This window comes from Diospyros lotus, chromosome 10 (assembly GCF_014633365.1).
Source record: "Diospyros lotus cultivar Yz01 chromosome 10, ASM1463336v1, whole genome shotgun sequence".
NCBI lineage: Eukaryota > Viridiplantae > Streptophyta > Magnoliopsida > Ericales > Ebenaceae > Diospyros > Diospyros lotus.
Window position 1 is genome coordinate 22442318 of NC_068347.1, and position 22395 is coordinate 22464712.

Genomic DNA, 22395 nt, shown 5'->3' on the forward strand with positions numbered 1-22395 from the left:
TTCATCTTTTTTTTTTTTTTGGCTTCTGTCAAGCAGTTGCCATTTTCCTCATTTCTTTAATGAAAGAGTGGATTCTTTCTCAGGCATATCAATTATTCGAGGTTAATGAGAGGGGGTGGGTTGGAATGAATGAGGGAAAGCAACAACTTTGAAAATAGATAAGTTTGGCCCATAGAGCTTGGCAAAGTCACTATCAATAAATTCTACTACAAACTCACGATGAATACATGAGATTCGTTACCATGAACATTGAAACACATTGAAGACTAAGTTACAAGTAGTGACAAGGGGGATCAGTGATACATGGAGTGCTGGTAATAAGGCAAGCAAAGCTGTGGACTAAGTATTGGACTGATATAATTGTCATGCCTAAGCATATGGGGCCGTTTCTAACTTTTATTAGACACTTCTTTAATATATTTTAAGGTAGTATTTCCCAAATCAGAGCCTTAAGGATGGTTTTATAGAGAACTGTTATACATACTAGTTGAGCATAAGCATACAATCAACTAAACGTGGCAAACACATACGTTATATCGTCTCTGAATAACAAGTATTTGACACAGTTACTTGATATATTTAGTTTAATAAAGTATACAGCACAGTACTAAATCACGTGCATAATCCTTGTTCTATTGTTGCCATATCTTTATATTATTCAAGCAATGCTGGCGTTCATCGATTGAACCCAACCATTTCTGGGTTTCTTCCTGATTGCACAATGGGGTTTCTCTGATCATGGTTTGGTGATGGCTAAACCTTCAGCCATCGTTGAACCTTCTTGAGAGAGTCTAGGGGGGAGAGAGGAAGGGAGAGACCACTGGCAGAAAATCCGGACACAGACGGAGTGGTTTGCTGGAGGACAAATATATACATACATATATAAATAGAGAGAGAGGGAGAAAATAGAGAGAGTATTTTTTGTCATTTTAAAACTTTAGTGGCAGTGAAGTAAAAGTAAGGGAAGTGAACTGAGACCTATAAAGTCAAGGAGGTCTCTGTCATTTCTCATATATTGAGGGTGTTAGTGTGTTTTTGCCACACCTTAGACGTGTCAGGTATAATTTATCCATAGAAATTAAATAGCTAACACTTTCTATGTGTATAGATCTCTTTGCATAATAGGGTAATGTGTATAATTTGACTTCAAATTTCCATGTGATCATAAAAACCATTCTGTTTAGTTTAACCAAATCAGTTGGTCAAGAGCTTCCAACTAAATGATGTTAAGGCTTAGAAAAATGTAAAAGTTCTATAATACAACATTGATAATAGACGAACTAGGTCAAAGGATATATAAGGAGTATGAATTCTTTTGAATAAGAAGGTTATTTTTTATTCTCTTTTTGGGTCAGATTAACAAAGGTTCCACCTCTCATATTTCTTGTAATTTAAGATTAGGTTTTGTTCTCAATCAACTCCTTTAATGGTAAAAGCCAAATAGATATAGCTTAATAGAAAATTCTTAGGGAAATGAAACGAGTTATTGTTTCGTAAAGCTTTGGCATATCTCTTGCAAGAAAACTTAAAATTTTTGTATTCCACTGATTTGTCGGTTTTCAATGAAATGGAAATATTTTGGCTGTTTTAGTGGAGAAGAGATGACTGTGTGTTCTTTCTTCATGCTTAATTCGTCTTTTTTTTTGGTTCTTTCATTATTTATTTCCTCTCTCAAGGAATCACTACCATGAATGACTGACTAAATTTTATGATCTGACTTATTTTTGTCTTAACACATAAACATACACACATACACATTAGTTTTAGCTGCACTAACAATTTTAACTGAGCGTGCATTTCCATTTTATTGGTTGTTTCGATATGTAGTGTAGAACACATGGTCATACCAATTATGTTTATTAGTGTGTTTTCTCATCATTATTATCTAGTAGGTATGATTTTGAAATGTTATCTCCTCACCATATAATTGCTATTCTGTTTGTCAGGTTTTATATTATCTTACTATTTATATTCAACTATAATATTCCCATGGCAAATGCCCCTGAGATTCTCAAGTGAAATCAAATTGCCTTTCTAGAGTCTCAAATTTTTGGGCGAGTCCATTTGCTCACTAATTGTGTTAGAAAACCAAAACAATAACTAGTATTGTAGAGAAAATACCAGAATTATAGTGAGTGTCAAATCTCTTACTAAGAGGAGCAATGACGTTTCTTGAAGATAGTCAAAGCCATCCATTGTGCAAGTGATCTAATAACTCTATCTCCGAGATTCAACTTAGCTTGGACTCGATCCCATTCCTGCACGGTTTTGCACTAATCGATGGGAAACTTCTCAACCTCATCTCTAGATGCCCAACATGTAATACTGTGTATATGAATTTCCATGAATGTTTTAATATTGAAGGGAAATCCTTTGGGCTTCTTAACTCATGAGCTTTGAAATGCCTTCTTAATTTCTAAATGTCTTAATTAATGTATAACTTCTCTAGTTAATGCAAGTCTTAATGTATGTCTCTTGGGTGGCTAATGCAAACATGTACATAGTTTTTATTTTCATACGTTTTCTCTAATTGGGTAGGGGTATTTTGGTAATTTTCAACTTTTGGGGGGCATATTTTGGTGTAAGTTAATTTTGCAATGTCTTTTTGTAAGATCAAGTGTTTTGTTGGAGTTCCCAAATATTAATGACTTTTAGGGAGAGTTATTTGCAAAATGGGAGTTGGCTTCTCTTGAAAACTTGAAGAGATAGAAATTGGCTTCCCTTGGAAGTTTGAGGTCTAGTATAAATAAAAGGGTCTCATATCCACTTTGGGGATTTTTCAGCATTTTGAAGACAGATGCCTCTACAGGGAGTTTTAACTCCAAACCAACTAGGGTTTTGAAGATTTTGAGCCTTGGGTTTTGAGGAGTCGATCCTATAGCGCCTACCAATCCCTTCGCCATTGTCATAGATGCAAGAGATTAGCAAGAAGTTGCTGCTACTCGGCTATTCTAGAATTGAAGAGGTGTGATCTTAGTTATTTAAGTATGTTATTTGATGTTCATGGTTTCAACACTACATCCTTCTTGTGTTTGTGCTATTTTTGTTGTCCCTATTTGCATCAGTGGCTATGCCTATTGAAGTTCCAACTCATTAACTTAAATCATTTTCCAACATTTTTAGGTTAGTACACTTGACTTTTCTACCAAAAGTTAATATTTACCATCTATTTTTTGAATTTTTTTACTTGAATAGCATTTGTTTCCAAATAGCATTTACCTACAAACTTTACCCTCCTAGCACTCTCTCTTAACACATATATAGTTAGCTATGTAGAAGGGTCTTGTGTGGCATCGCCAAGGATCCAAGGCAAAGCCCCTGCTGTCACTTGCAACTTTATGATTGGCATAAAACTGTTGGTTGCACCAAGAGTTGTGCTTTAGGCTTAAAGAAATTTCTCTCTTTAAGTGTGGGGGAACAAAGTTGACTAAGAACCATGGTGTTACCAATGGTGCTTACAAAGAACCACTGGTGACTGCAACTATTCTATTTTAAAGAAAAACAATGTCGTTTGGCCTAGTAGGATTAGACCCGTGAAAACCATTCCTCCTCCTCTTTATTATTTTTCTCCTTTCTCTCTTCTATTCTTCTTTCAATACCCTAACCCTACTCGACTCTCCCCCAAGGCAATCCATACTCGAATTGATCATTGATTATTGTTTTCTCTCAAGCATTGAAGCTAGTAATCATCTCCTCTTAGGAAATTGCACCAACATATAGGGAAAATGATCGTTCGGTCGACATTATATCAAGGTATTTGTTTTGCTTCTTATTGTTTCAATTGCTTTCTTGTGCTCTGATTAGTGGTTAATTTTGTAAAAATTTTATTATAATTATACCCTTCTTTCGATCTTAAATATGGTTTAAATTAGATATTAATATATATTTTATGGTTATATGCAAGTTTAAATTGAAAGATAAATGAAATGAAATTCTAAAGTAAATAATAATAATATATAAAATTATATGTAATACATATACATCATTTATGCATGCATGTACTATATATATAATATAATCTAATATATATGTGTGCTATGTGTAATACATATATATAATATATAATTTATTAATAATATTAAATTATTTTTTTATTTTTAGCCATGAAGCATTCAAGCCTATGAAGAATTCAAATCCATGAAGAAATCAAGCTCATGAAAAATTAAAGTCCATGAAGAATTCAAATCCATGAAGAAATCAAACCCATGAAGAAATCAAGTCCATGAAGAATTCAAGCCCATGAAGAATTAAGGCCCAATTTGAGCAACCCATGGAAAATATTATTTGGAGAAGGCCCAAGGATTATTTTTAATCCTAATGAAGATTAAAAACTAATTTATAGAAATCTATTTTTATTTTTTATGTGAGAGCTTTATTAGGTGTGTTTTTTAGCTAAAATCTATTTAACTATTAGGTGGATATTATAGCTAAAATCCATTTAACTTTATGAGTGCTTTATTAGGTATGTATTTTAGCTAAAATCCATTTAATATTAGGTGTGTATTATAGCTAAAATCCATTTAACTTTAAGTGTGTGAGTGCCCATTAGATATAATTATGTCTAATTGAATAATTGAAATTGTGTGGTTTGTATTGCATCTTGTGGCCTATAAATAGCTCACTTGATTGCATTTGTAAGTGTGATTATTATTCTTGAATAAAAGTTTAGTTATTTCCTTAGAATTCTCTCTTTGAGAATTGCTTTTGTTCTCTCTCATTTTATTTAGTATTTTCTCTTGTGATCTTACTTCCTTCCTTTCTTCTTTTAAATTCTTATGTCATTTATTATTACTTTATTATTCACCGCCTAAATGGACGGTTAGTTTTTGCCTTTAAATTCTTGCAATTTTCATTCTTATCATTTAATTGTTCACCGCTTAAATGGACGGTTAGTTTATGCCTTTAAATTTTTGCAATTTTAATTCTTGTATTCTAATTATCTACCGCCTAAATGGCCGGTTAGTTTCTTCTATTTTAATTCCTGTCATTTAAATTCTGTTATTTAAATTATGTCATTTAAATTCCTGTCAATTAATTTAATGGAGATGAGTAGTTAAATCTAATCTTGGGTTAAGGCAAGGACAGTGTCCAACGCCAATGATTCCCAAAGAAAGCTGCGTTTTAAATAAGTAACCTTAATTTAAATTTCAGTATGAGTGTGTATTAATTATTGAAAAATCACTAAGTTTGGATTGGAGCGTAAGCCTAACTTAGAGCTTTCATGCCATGTATGAGAGTTACTAGAACTGGAAACGCTATCATACTCAAACCCGGATGATTAATTTAGTTGTTTTGTATATTAATTGTAATTGAATTTATGGTAGTTGCTTAAATTAGAATCCCGCATATCATGTATGAGGATTGCTTAACCTAGAACTATCATCATCTTTAATTGCATTTAATAACAAACCCTCATATCTGAAATTAAATTAATGTTGCTAATCTTTTATGCTAAAATTTGGGAATCAACGGGTTGGTACTGAAATTGTCTTAACTCAAGCACTATCCAAATTCATATTTTTACGTTTAATGTTTATTTCAATTTTTGCCTTACTTTATTTTCTAGTATCTGTTGTCTAAAAACAAAACCATAAAAAATCTTGTTGTCAATTTGTCCAAATGCGTGTGCGTGTGTGTGAAATTCTTTTTCTTTTGCCATAAATAAATCTCTCAGTGGACGACCTAGATTCATCCAGAAAATATAAATTTAAATTTGGACTACAACTGCACTCGTACACTGGCGAGTATAAACCTCTCACTAAAATAAAAAAAAAATATAAAAATTTTATTATGATTTGTTTTTATTGTGTTTTAATTGAAGGGTGAGAGAGCAGCCAAATTTTGGCGCCGTTGCCGGGGAGATTAAGGCAAAAAGAAAAAGAAAAAAAATAAAAAAATAAAAAATAAATAAAAGAATAAGCATCTCTTGATAAAATCGGTAACTCTATTTCTCTTTTACTTTATTTTTGTTTGTGCATTGTATATGAGACTGAGATCAGGTAGAATTTTGAAACAGTATTTTCATATCATTTCGAGTCTTTACCTGCAATTGGATTGTCAACTTTACACTCATGTCTCAAAATTACTACAATCTGTCTGCTCAAGATACTTATCATGATGAAAATTATCATTTTGAATCTGATTTGTCTAGACCTCTTAAGGATTATCTATACCCTCTTAGGCAAACCATTTTTGATTTGCAACCAGACACTACCCATTTGTTATCCACTTACCATGAAATTGAGGTTTGGTGTGCTGTGTGTGAGACTTCAGCTCATTTAACGGATGACTGCCCTATAATACCTGCTTTTAAGGAGGTATTGTATGGTCAATCCAGTTACACACACACACACAACTATGAGGGAATGTATTACCAGAACCATGAGGAAAACTACCATTCGGACTTTGATGCATATCACCTTAATTCACACTTTCCTCTAAATTTCTCATGGGAAAATGATTTTGTAGCCCAACCACATGAGCACTTCCTTTCCCAGCCTCAATCATTTCAAACGAATGAAGGGTCTACATTCGATGCATATCAACCCCCTCATGGGAGTTCATTAGAAGATACCTTCAATCTATTTATACAAGGCCAAATGGAAATTTTTACACAAATGTCCAAATGTTTACAGAGGACATTAGGAACCAATTGACACAGCTAACCCAGACTTTGAGCATGTCAGAGCCTGTCCATCCCAACTCACTCAAAATCCCAGTAATAAAACCCATCATCAAAAGTGAAAGTCAGGAGCAGGACATAGGAGTGACTGTCTTAAGGAATGGAGAAATAATTGAGAAACTTGATGCCCCTAGGACAGTACACCCTTTGGTGCAAGAAAAGAGAGTGGTTGATCACAGTGAGGTAGATGTCAATGAAGCCTTGGAGGAAGAAAAAGACCAAAATGATGTAAGAAAAGAATAAACCTGGGAGGAAGAAGAGGATAAAATTCGAGAGCCAAAATGTGAAAAAATCATAAGTTTATCCACATTTACCCCTCAATTTCTATCTTTTAGGTTAGTCGATATTATTGAGGATCAAATTAAACCAACCATGTGTGAGATGTTTGTGCAAATTAATGTGCCATACGCAGATATAATAAAACCAACACCTCCGGACGATATATTTTCAAAATATGTATGTGCATTCATGAGAAAAATCAATTTACATAATTTTGAAAATAACTTTAAAAGTGGTGTAGTGAATGAGAAATATTATACGATTAGGTGGGCAACCACTCATTTGATCCTTAACTGGAAGAAAAAAAAAAAAACTCTAAAAAAATAATAAAATAAAAAATATATAATAAAATAATTTTTTATATATATATATACATATAAGTTGTTCCTTTTCTGCATTACTTAACTAGTGTTTCTCTATGTGCAGTCTAAATAAAATTTCTCCATACGAGTTTATGTATTGAAGACCGCCAGGTATGCCTATCTTCTATCATTTTATTGCCAATTGAGGACAATGCGCAATTTAAGTTGGGGGCTAAGGTGTCTAAAAAATTTTACCTAAAAAAAAAAAAAAAAATTAAAACAAAATTAATTAAAAACAAAAATTGAATTGAGAGGGACAGAATTGACGTTGGTGGTAGCCATCTTTTCTTGGGCAGTGCAATCACACTGCCCTATAAAGAAAGAAGGCACACTGCCAAATGTTGAAAACAGAGGCGCCGAGCGTTGAAAAAAAAAAAAAAGGCACTGCCAAATGTTGAAAAATGAGACGCTAAACGACGTCAAGTCTGACGGTGCAATTATGGCATGCCTCGAGTCGAGTGTAGAATAGTGATGCCCATTGCTCTATAAGAGACTCCCTATCTGTATGAGGCAAGTCACCCCTCTTGAGCTCAATCTTCTCTCCTTTATGTTATTCTCCGATCAGGTACTCTCATCCCTTTTGTAAAGTTTATAGTTCTTTACTTTCTTCTTAGTATAATTTTAAAAAAAAAAAATGGATCTTTATCTCTCAAAAATTCACAAGTACTATCCATCTCTCCCGCAGAATGATTTGAAAAAAATTTATGCTGCTAGGTGTGAAAGACTTAGGTTGTTGATGCTTAATAACATCCCTGAAGATATTCGTTGGCTGATCGAAGAAAAAGTTCGATTAGCTGGTGTAACTTCACCTAGTTTTAAGCATTTTCCAAGCTTAGGGAAGAGTAGTTTTGCGAAGAAAAGAAGAGCGAAAAGAGTGAATGGTTGTTACAAATGTGCTCGATGGACCTGTAACACACGATGCAAATCTGTGGGGTTTACGTCCATAAATCGAGAAGATAAAATTAGTTTCATAAAGGATGGACTGAGTAAGGAGTCTCTGGATGATATCCGATTGACTCTTGAGACGCATCCATGTGGAATAGTGCAAAGAGAACTTCTTGCTTTATGGACCCAGTTCAGAAGTGACCACCAACGCTATAGTCTTGGGAATCTGACTAAAAATGACCATGTTTGCCAATCTATAAGAAAATTGGATGGGAAGCTTATCCCCGCTTCATAGAAAGTGTTTAAGCCGTTTCTGGACGTAAAACCAGAGGAAGATGTGAGCCACAATCACAACTACTTATACATACGCATGATTTTTGTTTGTATTTATTTCTTGTTGAATTGTTGTATAGCTACATTTGATCGCCAAACTTCTTTTCAGGACATACAAAAGGAACAAACATGGAAGGTCAGTTAGTTCGTCGAATCAATACCATATGTGTACTTTGTGGCTCTCAACTTGGGAGCGATATTTGTTACGCACTTGCAGCGAACGAACTTGGTAAAAAATTAGGAGAGAAAAAAATTAATTTGGTATATGGAGGGGGAAGTCGTGGATTGAATGGTTATGTTTCACAAGCTGTACATCTTGGAAATTCATCTGTGGTAGGTATAATGCCAATCCCTTTAGCTGAACCACATATTTCCGGGATTACACGCGGTCAACTTATAGAAACGACTTCTATGTCTGAGCGCATGGCTTGTAAGATTTATCAGTCAGATGCCTTCATTGCTTTACCAGGAGGTTTTGGAACACTTGAAGAAATCTTTTGTATAATCTCTTGGGCCAAGAGTAATCTCCATACCAAACCCATTGGACTTTTAAATGTTAACCATTTTTTCGATGGGTTACTCTCTTTTCTTGATCAGGCTGTGGACCAACAGTTCATTTCTCGTTCAACAAGAAAGATTCTCATTTCTGCATCCACCATTGATAAGCTGCTAGAGAAATTACATGCTTATGTTCCACAGTACGATCCTCATGAGCCTCGGATAGACTGGTCTAAGGCAATTAGTAACAAGCGCCAAAGGGGTCCGATTAATTTAGATTTATCACTGTGAGAAATGCTCTTTATTAAGATGGCTGAGTAAGGAGTACTTTTTGTACTCTTGAGACGCATCTAGTTATTGTACAACTTGCAGGATTTTTCTTGGTTGTGTTCTTAAAAAAAAAAAAAAAAAAAAAAACTGTGGAATGTTGTTGGGCAAAGTCTTTGATAAGATGGCTGAGTAAGGAGTACTTTTTGTACTCTTGAGACGCATTTTTTTTATCTTATGACTTGCATCAATTTTTATTTTGGTATGAAAATATAAATATATATATATGGTGTGCTCATTTGTTGTTTAAGTTTTAGCAGTTCACAGCAAAGTGGACTTGTGGAGTTACAGGTATTCCTAACAACCCTAATTTATTACTGCAATTCAAGTTGGGGGGTGTAAGGTTTAGTTATGAATTATCTGGTTCATATTTAACTGTGAGTTTGCTATTGCTAGTTTGTAGTCTTGTGTGAATTGATTATCTTTATCTGCTCTTATTAAAAAAAAAAAAAAAATTGTGTTTCAAATAACGCTATTCCTAAAGTTTTGAAGTTATGCACTGATAGCCAGTTAAGTTTGCAATACGAAACATGAATGCATTGATTTCTTATTTGAAAACGTATATGCATTAGAATAAGTAATTTGCATTCATCGAGAATTCAAAATTTAAAAATTGATTATCGGTCATAAAGTCAAAGGTAACAGTAATTAGCTTATTAGTACACTGTATGATCTCTCAACAGAAGTGGAGACTATTACCCAAGTGAGTGTTTGAACCTAATAACCGTTAATTCTGAGTGAAATAACACTTACTCTAAATATGTTTTATTGTTTATTTTATCTTTTCAATGGCTTCAAAATATCAATTCGTTTTGAATGTCTAGTATGATAATGGATAAGTTTGACTAGTTTCAAACTCTGAATTAGATGACTGAGTATCATCGTTTTGTAGAAGCATGATAGAGGGATCAATTTCTTTCATTTTGAGCTTATTAAACCTTTTTCTTTCTTTAAATTAACCTCCTTTGCTATCCCATTTGAGCCATTTGTAGTACAATTTCTTTCGTTACCCTCGTTTGGTGTGATTTTGGGAATTAGTCTGTTTATCTATTTTCATATTTAAAGAGAAAAAAAAAGAAAAAAAGAAAAAAAAAGAAGAAAAAAAAGTGAAAAAAATGGGGGAAAATTCTCTTAGCTATTCAGCATAACTGTTTCAAAAGAAATGGTAAAAAAAAAAAAAAAATCCCGACACATCCTTTGCACACTCTACCTTTTCTTTGACAACCCGTATTAACTTTATAGCCCCATTACAACCCATTCTGGTCCCTTTTTGATGCTATAAATCATGTGATCTCAAAATTCGAGTTTGGAGTAGGGAATCATGTTTAAATTCAGAAGTTACTCATCTAGAGCATTATTCCAATCATGAAGCTATGTCAATTTCCTTGTTCTTTCATGAAAATACGTTCCTTGTATTTGGGATGGCACCGAGTTTTGAACTTGTTCTGCATTTACTCTTATAACGGTGCACCCCCTTGTGTGTACACCTGAGGAATCCTTTTTATTGGAGAGAAAATTCATAGTGAGATTTGAAGTCAAAACTTTGAGGGACTAAGTCTGTGTGTTGGTTATCCTAATTTCTATTCCTGAGATTATATGACCTTTAACCAAAAATCTGATTTAGAATGCTAAATTACTTATTCAATTTTATGCATTTTGGTTTCGAATTTGAAATTTTTACATTCATATAGTTATTGTGAATAAAGTTTGGCAGGTGTATAATCTGATTGCTAAGGGACTAGCAATGTTTAAGTTGGGGGGTATGATTAGTGGTTAATTTTGTAAAAATTTTATTATAATTATACCCTTCTTTCGATCTTAAATATGGTTTAAATTAGATATTAATATATATTTTATGGTTATATGCAAGTTTAAATTGAAAGATAAATGAAATGAAATTCTAAAGTAAATAATAATAATATATAAAATTATATATAATACATATACATCATTATATGCATGCATGTACTATATATATAATATAATCTAATATATATGTGTGCTATGTGTAATACATATATATAATATATAATTTATTAATAATATTAAATTATTTTTTTATTTTTAGCCATGAAGCATTCAAGCCCATGAAGAATTCAAATCCATGAAGAAATCAAGCCCATGAAAAATTAAAGTCCATGAAGAATTCAAATCCATGAAGAAATCAAACTCATGAAGAATTCAAGCCCATGAAGAATTAAGGCCCAATTTGAGCAACCCATGGAAAATATTATTTGGAGAAGGCCCAAGGATTATTTTTAATCCTAATGAAGATTAAAAACCAATTTATAGAAATCTATTTTTATTTTTTATGTGAGAGCTTTATTAGGTGTGTTTTTTAGCTAAAATCCATTTAACTATTAGGTGGATATTATAGCTAAAATCCATTTAACTTTATGAGTGCTTTATTAGGTATGTATTTTAGCTAAAATCCATTTAATATTAGGTGTGTATTATAGCTAAAATCCATTTAACTTTAAGTGTGTGAGTGCCCATTAGATATAATTATGTCTAATTGAATAATTGAAATTGTGTGGTTTGTATTGCATCTTGTGGCCTATAAATAGCTCACTTGATTGCATTTGTAAGTGTGATTATTATTCTTGAATAAAAGTTTAGTTATTTCCTTAGAATTCTCTCTTTGAGAATTGCTTTTGTTCTCTCTCATTTTATTTAGTATTTTCTCTTGTGATCTTACTTCCTTCCTTTCTTCTTTTAAATTCTTATGTCATTTATTATTACTTTATTATTCACCGCCTAAATGGACGGTTAGTTTTTGCCTTTAAATTCTTGCAATTTTCATTCTTATCATTTAATTATTCACCGCCTAAATGGACAGTTAGTTTATGCCTTTAAATTTTTACAATTTTAATTCTTGTATTCTAATTATCTACCGCCTAAATGGCCGGTTAGTTTCTTCTATTTTAATTCCTGTCATTTAAATTCTGTTATTTAAATTATGTCATTTAAATTCCTGTCAATTAATTTAATGGAGATGAGTAGTTAAATCTAATCTTGGGTTAAGGCAAGGACAGTGTCCAACGCCAATGATTCCCAAAGAAAGCTGCGTTTTAAATAAGTAACCTTAATTTAAATTTCAATATGAGTGTGTATTAATTATTGAAAAATCACTAAGTTTGGATTGGAGCGTAAGCCTAACTTAGAGCTTTCATGCCATGTATGAGAGTTACTAGAACTGGAAACGCTATCATACCCAAACCCGGATGATTAATTTAGTTGTTTTGTATATTAATTGTAATTGGATTTATGGTAGTTGCTTAAATTAGAATCCCGCATATCATGTATGGGGATTGCTTAACCTAGAACTATCATCATCTCTAATTGCATTTAATAACAAACCCTCATATCTGAAATTAAATTAATGTTGCTAATCTTTTATGCTAAAATTTGGGAATCAACGGGTTGGTACTGAAATTGTCTTAACTCAAGCACTATCCAAATTCATATTTTTACGTTTAATGTTTATTTCAATTTTTGCCTTACTTTATTTTCTAGTATCTGTTGTCTAAAAACAAAACCATAAAAAATCTTGTTGTCAATTTGTCCAAATGCGTGTGCGTGTGTGTGACATTCTTTTTCTTTTGCCATAAATAAATCTCTCAGTGGACGACCTGGATTCATCCAGAAAATATAAATTTAAATTTGGACTACAACTGCACTCGTACACTGGCGAGTATAAACCTCTCACTAAAATAAAAAAAAAATATAAAAGTTTTATTATGATTTGTTTTTATTGTGTTTTAATTGCAGGGTGAGAGAGCAGCCATGCTCGTTCTTTAGATCATTTGATAGTGTTAATCATTTGTTTTTTCTATTGAAGTTTGTTCCAAGTGTTTTAATCAATTGTGTTTGCTTTTCAAAATTTTGTAATGATGTTTTGATTTCATTTATGTACCGTTTTTGTGAGAGCTAAGATTCCTCTTCTCCCATATATTATTATTTTTCTCCTTTCTTTATTCTATTCTTCATTCAAAACCCTAAACCTACTTGACTCTCCCCTAAGTCAATCCATACCCAAATTGATCTTTGAATTTTATCTTCTCTCTGGCATTGAAGCTGGTAATCGTCTCCTCTTAGGAAATTGCACCAACATTTGGGGAAAACGATTTGTTTGTTTCACATTATATCAAGGTATATGTTTTGTCTCTCATTGATTTTTCTTGCATTCTCGTATTTGTCTCTTAGACCATTCGAAAGTGTTTCATTTATGTTTGATGTTGAAGTTTATTCCAAGAGTTTTAATCATATGTATTTGTTGTTCAAAATTATGTAATGTTGTTTTGTGTCATTTATGTAATGTTTTGTGAGAGCCGAGATTCATTTGCCACCGTGTTGTTTTATTCGTCTACAAATAAGAAGAGAATATTATTTTTAGGGATTTTATGACATCCATTTCTTCATTGTTGGCTTTGTATGTGTTGTAAGTCAATCTCTCATTAGTTGTGTTTATTGTCAATGTAGATTATGGCACTCTTCCCAACTAGTATAATTACTTGTTCATTGTTAATCCTATATGTCCTAGTTTTGCCATAAATCTACTCAAGGACCATTATCTCATGTTAGTCCAGCCTACCACATTTTTATGATAGCTTCATTATTACTATTTGCGTCCTTATGTATAGTCAAGCTCGAAGACCATCATTCTTCACTATTGGGTAGTTGGGCTTTTAATTGTAACTACTCCTTTCTTCGTCTTTTTGAATTCTACTAAATCACATTCCATGTATTTTAGCTTTGTAGTTAATAGTTTTTATACTCCTTAATTTTAGAACTTTTATTTACACTCCATGTATATAAATGTTCAAAGATTAGTTGTTAACCTATATTAATTATGCTCGTAGCAGAAATATGGACAATGTACCAGCATGGTCCAAGGCCAGAGGTGTATCGAATCTCTAAAATAATCATTGATGAGAAGACATTTGGGTTGGAGAAGACCGTGGTCTATTGACATGCCTTAATAGATGGTCATGGAGTTTGTCCTACATTAGTGCATGACCTTGTACATCATGAGGGTTGGCTTTTTTCACACAGGCTTAGGAAAGACTTGAAGATTGATTTAGCATTGATGATCATCCTCATTGAGCAATGGAGACAAGAGCGGTTCATAAGGCTCTTGTGACATGCTATCTTTCTACTCTCCATTCCCAAGTAAAAGGTGAGTCCCGTGCTTTTATAGAGCATGGTCTCACCCACAAATCCCTATTGGTGCCCATAGTAGGTCAATTACCCTACTTAAACCAATCATTATATCAGTCCCTAGGCACCATAGCTGGAAAGGCTCGACTTCAAAACCATACGTGGAGCTTCCACCTCATATAGCTTCTCTAAGAATGAAGGCAAGCCTATCTTGTGCAGTTAAGGTTGTTGTGCAGGCTATGCTTCAAAATTAGTATCCACATCATCCTTTTATAAGAGGATTATCTCTTCCAATTTCATGAAGGTCGACGAATGGATGTTTTTCTGGTTTAGGTCGTGAAACAAGGCATGCAAGTGACTCAAGAATTCCTTCCTTGTGGTTGTTTGAGGGTTATCCATCGCTCGAGCTCCTTGTTAGAGCCAATCCCCTTGTGGCTGAAGGATCGTCATGGCCCATATAATTTCCACCCTGACCTTGAATAGGTCTTGGGCTTGAATTCTCGCCATATCTATGTCAGGGGCAGAAGGAGAGTGGAATCCACTCAAAAGCCACAATTGGATGCTTTCCACATTGTCGTCCCCTTTTCATATTGTTGGAAATATCATAAAGATATTCTGAAAATAAAACAACAGTTTACTCAAAGAAGGACTCAAGTAATAGTTAGATTGTTCTCCTAATCTTATGGTCTAAAAAATAGGAGATGAAAGGATAAAGTGATAAGGTGATTTGGAGATTGAAAAACTTCAAGAATAAAGGATAAAGGCAACAAATAAGGCAACAGAATAATCTAAGATATCTCAGCAAATTTTTAAATTCTTGTTGTATTTATTTTATCTTCAAAATATATTCAAATATGTTTCTAGAATATATGAGATAACCTAGTTATTGTGTATAAATACCTTATATTACTCAAGAATCAGTTAAGCAAATGTATAATTTTCTTAACTTGTTTCATTTTTCTACATAGTACAAGAGCCTTATTTCTTAAAACCTTAATTCTTTTTCCACCTCCATCTTTAGGGTTTTTGTGTGTGCGCGCGCGCACACCATTACAACCTTCATTGCTATTCAACCACTACCCTTGACTCTTTCCCTTTTTTTAGTCTTCATTGTTGCATCTATTTAGCCGACATTGCCACTACCAGCTCTACAATTTCTAATATAGTTACCCCAAATCCTTTCAATCTTCCATCAGGGAATCAACCCACTAATTTATCTTCATCCTATCAATTCATCTTATCAACTCCATGGAAAGAATTATCTCCAATTGTCCCAAGTAGTCTCTACCTATCTAAAAGAGCGTGAAAAGTTTTCTTATCTAATCAATAAGGATCCTAGTTCTATCGATCCAAGGTTTGAGGCATGGAACGAAGAAGATGCCATGATTATGTCATGGGTTTGGAACCCCATGTTACTAGAAATAAGTAGAAACTACGTGTTTCTATCATTTACTCGTGACATTTGGGAGACACTCCACCAAAGCTATTCCATGGAGCATGATGCAACAGTTATCTATGAGATTCGAACCAAGGCCACTGCTATGAAGTAAGGAAGGATGATTGTGACTGATTATTACAACACACTTACATGTATTTGGTTTAAAATCGATTATTACTAGAATATGACAATGATTTGCCTTGAAAATACTACAACGTACTATGCATTTGTGGAGAGAGATTGAATCTTTGATTTTCTTGATGGTCTTAACTTAGAGTATGACCAAGTAAGAGTGCAAATTTTGGGAAAGAATCCTATGCCTCTTGTTGCAAAGGTATTCTCTATTGTTCGAGGAGAAGAGACGTGATGCTTTGCCATGCTTAATCTATCAACACTTGTTGGATCTGCTATGGAAGTAAACAAGACCACTCTAATTGCAGTTAAACTAGGATCTAGTCCCAACAAAGATGGTTTATGGTGTAGCTACTACAAGAAACCAAGACACACAAGAAAATTGTTTCAAACTTCATGGAAAAGAACAAGTATTCAATAGATTGGGAGGCTTTAAAGGAATTCCCAATAGTTGGGCTAATCTCACTAATCAAGACAACTCTCAGCTAGAGAAAACTTTCTCATTGAGAATTGATATAAATGAAGAGATTGAACGACTGAAAGGTCTCCTTGATACACTCTCCAAGCCCTCTAGTTCTTGTTCATTTGCTTGGAATGATAAGTGTCTTATTGCTTCCTCTTTTAATGCTTATGGAACATCTCCACCTAACTGTTGGGTATTTGATTCGAGTGCTACTAACCTTATGATTGATGAGTCTACTTCATTTATTTCCTATAAACCAAGTTCAGGGCATCACAAAATCACTATTGCCAATGGATCTTCTCTTGCTATTGTTGGTGAAGGCCATATCATCTTAACACATTCTCTTCGTTTAACTAATGTTCTTCATGATGGATTACAATTATGATGGTGTGAGTAAAATTAAAATTTTTTATGTACATCAGATATACAGAGCAAAAGCATTAAACACACTATACACAACTTGAATATTTAAGTAATGCATTATTTTATTACATAAAATACAATAAACAAATACTTGAAATCAGATGTTAGGTTGGAGCCTTGTTAGCAATTCGTCGAATTATTCGCGTATTATACGTAAATTATTTCGTATTTTTATAAAAAATATTATACTTGCATATTTTTAAAATATTCAGATTAATTTGTATATTTTAAATTAAGAAGTATAAAACGCGTATCAGCCAAATTTTTAAAAATTTGACTAAAAAGTTCATTGCCTACTCATAAGGCTATGTGCAGAAGACTCTGATAGTAAAGTTTTTTTTTTATTATTATTATGGTTAATGACTCATGATGATTTTATTATTTAATACATTTATAATCAACACTAAAGAAACATGTCTCCTGGGTTCTGTTTCCACTTTCCAATTCCACCTACATCTGCTTTAGTTTTTTTTTAAATATTAATGAATATTATTATTCATTTATCCCATACATATCTCTCATTTCTCTGTATCTTAATAATTCTTATTTTGTAATATTGATAAAAATATAGAATTATATTTGTGTTTAACGAATTATTTTTTTATTTATTAGGAATATGTTTGTATGTATATATATATATAATATGCCGAATTTATTCAGTTGAAACATATTAAACACGAATTAATTCTTTGCTGATTATTTTTTGAATGACGAATGTTTGATTGAATTTTTGACCATATTTAAAATATATCAAGCCGAATAATATTTGGTACTTTTATCGTCCCGAATTTTTCCCGTTCATCGAATTGCTAACGAAGGGTTGGAGTATAGAAACAGTTTTTATATTGAGACTAATTCCATCTCACATTGTTGGGGGTTAGGTTGTCCGCACCTAGCATTTGTCCAATTCCATTTCGGTTACCTCTTCTTGTGCTAGACAGATAATCCTATATTACTAGCACCTATGTCTTGATTCCTCGCATGACATTCACGCCTAATTAATTTTACGGAAGCAGAGTAGAAAAAGACAAAAGAAGTAAAGGAGAATAATAGAAAGCAAGCAGTAACTTTTCTGTAATTTCAATTGCTTCTTTACGTCCCAATTTCATCACCTCCTCACCCCACCCCTTGCCAATTGGCTGACACGCGAACAACATTATCACTGGCTGGGGCAGTGCAGGATTTAACTAGCAACCACCAGTAGTTGACTGTTAAATCTAGAAGATTTTGTAGCTCAATTCACTAACTCTTAGCAAACTAGATACCCTAGACACATTGGGAGATTAGTGTCAATACTAGACGTAACACTACATGGTGTGTAACTTTTTAAGTTTAATGTTCGCTAGCAATTAGATAGCACCAAAACCCGTTTTGACATTGGATGCGTAAAAATATTATACCAAAACCCGTTTTTATAACATTTCACATCAGATAGCATCATGTCTCATTCATCTTAGTTTTTGCTACAATCTTCATCTGGAACATTTGAATATTTCAGGGGCAAAGTCTAAGTTAGACGATGAATCATTTAAATAAGGGAACAATAAACATATTTCGTGCATGGATGCGAAATGTCATTTTCCATTTCATTTCGGTTTGAGTCGACCGTACCTTATGATACTCCCCATTTTCACAGCCTTTTTACTAGGTCGAGGTGTATAGGTGCACCCTTGGAAGAGCAGTGGTCCCGGCTGCTCTTATCCTACCCACCATCGGTTGATCGTTTCGCCATCGCGCCTCCGCCCACTGCCGCTGATCGCGGCTTGCTACTCGCGGCTGCTTGCTAAAGGATGCGACAATGACAGTCGCTCTCTACCTCGCTGCCGATGCTTGCCACGTCGGTCACCTCCACCAACCCACCAATCACCGCTGGTCGCGGCGCCTCCCGCCTTCACATCCAACTCTGCTTGGCCTTCATCACAGGACAGTCATGGTCGACTTCAGCCCAAGCTCTCACGAGCTCTCTTTCTTTCTCTCATTCGATTTCTCTTTCTTGGCTTCTCTCTGTCTTGATCTCTCATGGCTCTCGGCCAAGCTTTCACAAGCCCCCCTCTCTCTGTGTGTGTGTTTAAATCTCATGAAATGGGGCACTGTTGAAGCCTTGGTCCCGAAACACACAAGTACCCATAATTATAAATATACATCAATCTTACTCCAGCCAATTGCTCAAAAATTTGCTCCTCAAATCACTTTGTAATCCCTCATCCCAATGTCCTCAATTGGTGCAAAATTTATCCCTTAATTGCTACAAATCTGCCTCATCACGTGCACAACTATGTACATATATATAACATTATATATTACATCAATATATATAAAAAAATACATATTGAAACCCCAATTTCATCTCTATTTTTACCTGTGCAATTCCTTAATTGCATTTATATCCTCAAATATCAAATTAATTTGCATTACAATACCGAAAATCTAAAATTAATAATTCGAGATTTACTCGTTAAGGGCAATTTCATCCACACGCCCTTACCGGACCTTTGTTTCATTTTGAAATCACTCCATGGTTGATCATTACGTAAAATCGGAGCCCTCTCAGGGTTCTATTTATTTTTTGGAAGTCCCTTATTATAATTCGGTCTTTCAGCCTGAATCGAAACTATACCGAAAACTATTTTGATTCTAATTTCTTTTAATACTATAAATCCTATCTCAGAACGCTCATCGAGACCATATCATTTTCCTTAGACATTTACACTCCGAGACATTCCTTACAGTTGAGTCGGTACTTATAACTGTAAGAAATTATACTTAAGCCCCTAATCTTTTGATAATTTCACCTATAGCCCAAGTTAAAATTACTCTTGAGCCTTTTAAAAAAATTGGGATATTACAACAAGAATATCTCCATATCTCAATGATGATCCGAGAGGTCTTGGATAGTGCCTACCAACAGTCCAGGACAATATAAAAGACAATGAAATTTAACTTTAAGTGAGCCTATTACAGTTGACGATTATCGTGTATTATAATCCTTCCATCACCTAACATCCCGACTGAGTGAGAGCCATGGAGTGATAAATTCACAAATTCAGTAGCTATGTGTCTGACCCAAGGTTGTTAAAATCGAGATTTTAAGTGGGATCGACAAAGGGTTCATAAAATCGTATCGTAAAATCAAATCGTAAAATCGTAAGATTTTAGAGATAATTAAAAATACCCTTTAATTTTTGTAAATATATGTTTATAATAACACAATTTTGTAGAAAATGAATTAATATCATGTAATAACCTAATTATTCCTTATTATAATTCAAAAGATGATATTTCCAAAATATAGCTCAAAAACTAGTAGGTTGGTATAGGCAATTTAAAGGCAAAATATAGGTAATTTAGAGGTAAAATATAGCTTAAAATTCTTTAGAGGATACTTCCAACGTCTTCCATTAGATTTAGATTGCAATTTTTTCTTGATTTAACATTGATTAAATCAAGTAATATCCCGATTTGGAGTTGGGTGGTCCATTAATTAATCACACTAATGGGATTTGAATCGTTTGGGGGTCTTCGAATCATAAAATCGTACGCATAAAATCGGGATTTTAACAACAATGGTCTGACCCCATTAGTGTGACTAGATGACACATTAGGAAATCCCTTTTCCTAACAATTGATATGCCCTAGCCAGGGACTGTTTTGTCACAGTAATAGTAGATCACATAGAACGTTCACCTCATCAATAACAGCGAGGGTGACAGATCTTATTGCCAACATTTGTCTACATACACTAGCAATACAAAACCATAGATAAATCTCTCCACCTCGCAATTGGATGGTTTGACCCATTAGCAAATCATGCACACCAATATACAAAATAACTGTGCTGGTTCAAGTCAAGGATTAGCTACACAATCACAATTTTGACGACACGACCATTATCCACAATGCCATGTGGTCATTCATCAGCGTTACATTCAGTGGATTGTTCCCCAATAACCACCCACAAGTTTACTAAAAACATCCCCATATCATACGGCATGTGACACACCATCTTTCCATCAGTATTTCATGTTGAACAATGTAGTAAACGTTGTGCTAGTCCATACTTGACTAATTAGAGTCCCCATCCAATTAATCCAAGGAGTAGGAATCATATAAGAAGTCTTGTCACTAAAGAATCCAATCACACAGTCTCAACATTTTGAGAATAAGATTGTCAAACAGGAGATCTAGGGACTGATTTATATAACAAATTGAAGAGTTTATAAATGAAGATAAAATTATCTTTTATTAATAGGTCGAATAGACTAATATATCCTAAACATAGGGTTAATTTTCAATTTTATCCTGTTTTGACCTTTGTTTCAATTTGATTATCGAACATTCACTTTTGTTTCAATTTTATCCTCAATCTAGCAAGAATATGCCCTTGCTTATGTGGCGCCTGATGTGTCAAATAACAAATGTAACACCCCACTTTCTCAGGCATGTTATAACTTAGGATAATTTTGGGATAATAAGTTTTTTCTATTCAAAACTACTGCTAAACCATATCATTTCTTATATTTATCCCAAAATTTTCATTCATCTATCTCAAATGAGAATCATCATAAACATCAAATGCGGAAGATAGAATCAAACCTTAACTTTAACATTAACCAATAATAAGGTTATACATCATCGCTCTTCAAAACGTTTAGAATTCAAAGTAACAGAACTTTAAATACATAGGCGACATAAACGCATAACCATTACATTATGCACTTTGCTAAGTGTCATTGCATGTCTCTTTTATCCTCGTTTCAGCTACAATTTCTATCTAGAACGTTTGAATATTCCAGGGACAAAGTCCAAATTAGATGATGAATCATCTAAGTAAGGGTACAAAATCATATCTCGTGCATGGTTGCAATATGCAAAATGTCATTTTCCTTTCGTTTGAGCCGACCATACCTTAATGTTACTCCTCATTTTTACGATTTTCTGACCATGCCGAGGTGTATGGGTGCACCCTTGGTAGAATAGCAATAATGGCCCGTACTCTCAAACCATATGCGATGCATAATCAATAATATCATCGTGAACATATTCACATTTCATCATAACATGTAAATGCAATCTACGTAACATATTCACATCAAGGCATGACAACATGATAAAATCATTTATATAAAACCAGGTTTAGGGTCGGGCTATTTACCTCAAACGTATTTCAAAATATCTTGATTCTCGTGTCAACCTTCTAACGTACTCAATTTGGAATTTCAACGTACCCTGGCCATCATATTTATTCAAGAATATCAATATTTTATTTTTCTAATTTTCTCATAATTTTCCTTTATTTCTTCCTATTTTTCTCAATAATTCCTCAAACATTTTCCTCACTAAATAATTTCTCAATAATTCCTCACTAAATAATTTCTTAAACATTTTCTCAATTTTTCTACTACCACAATTCATA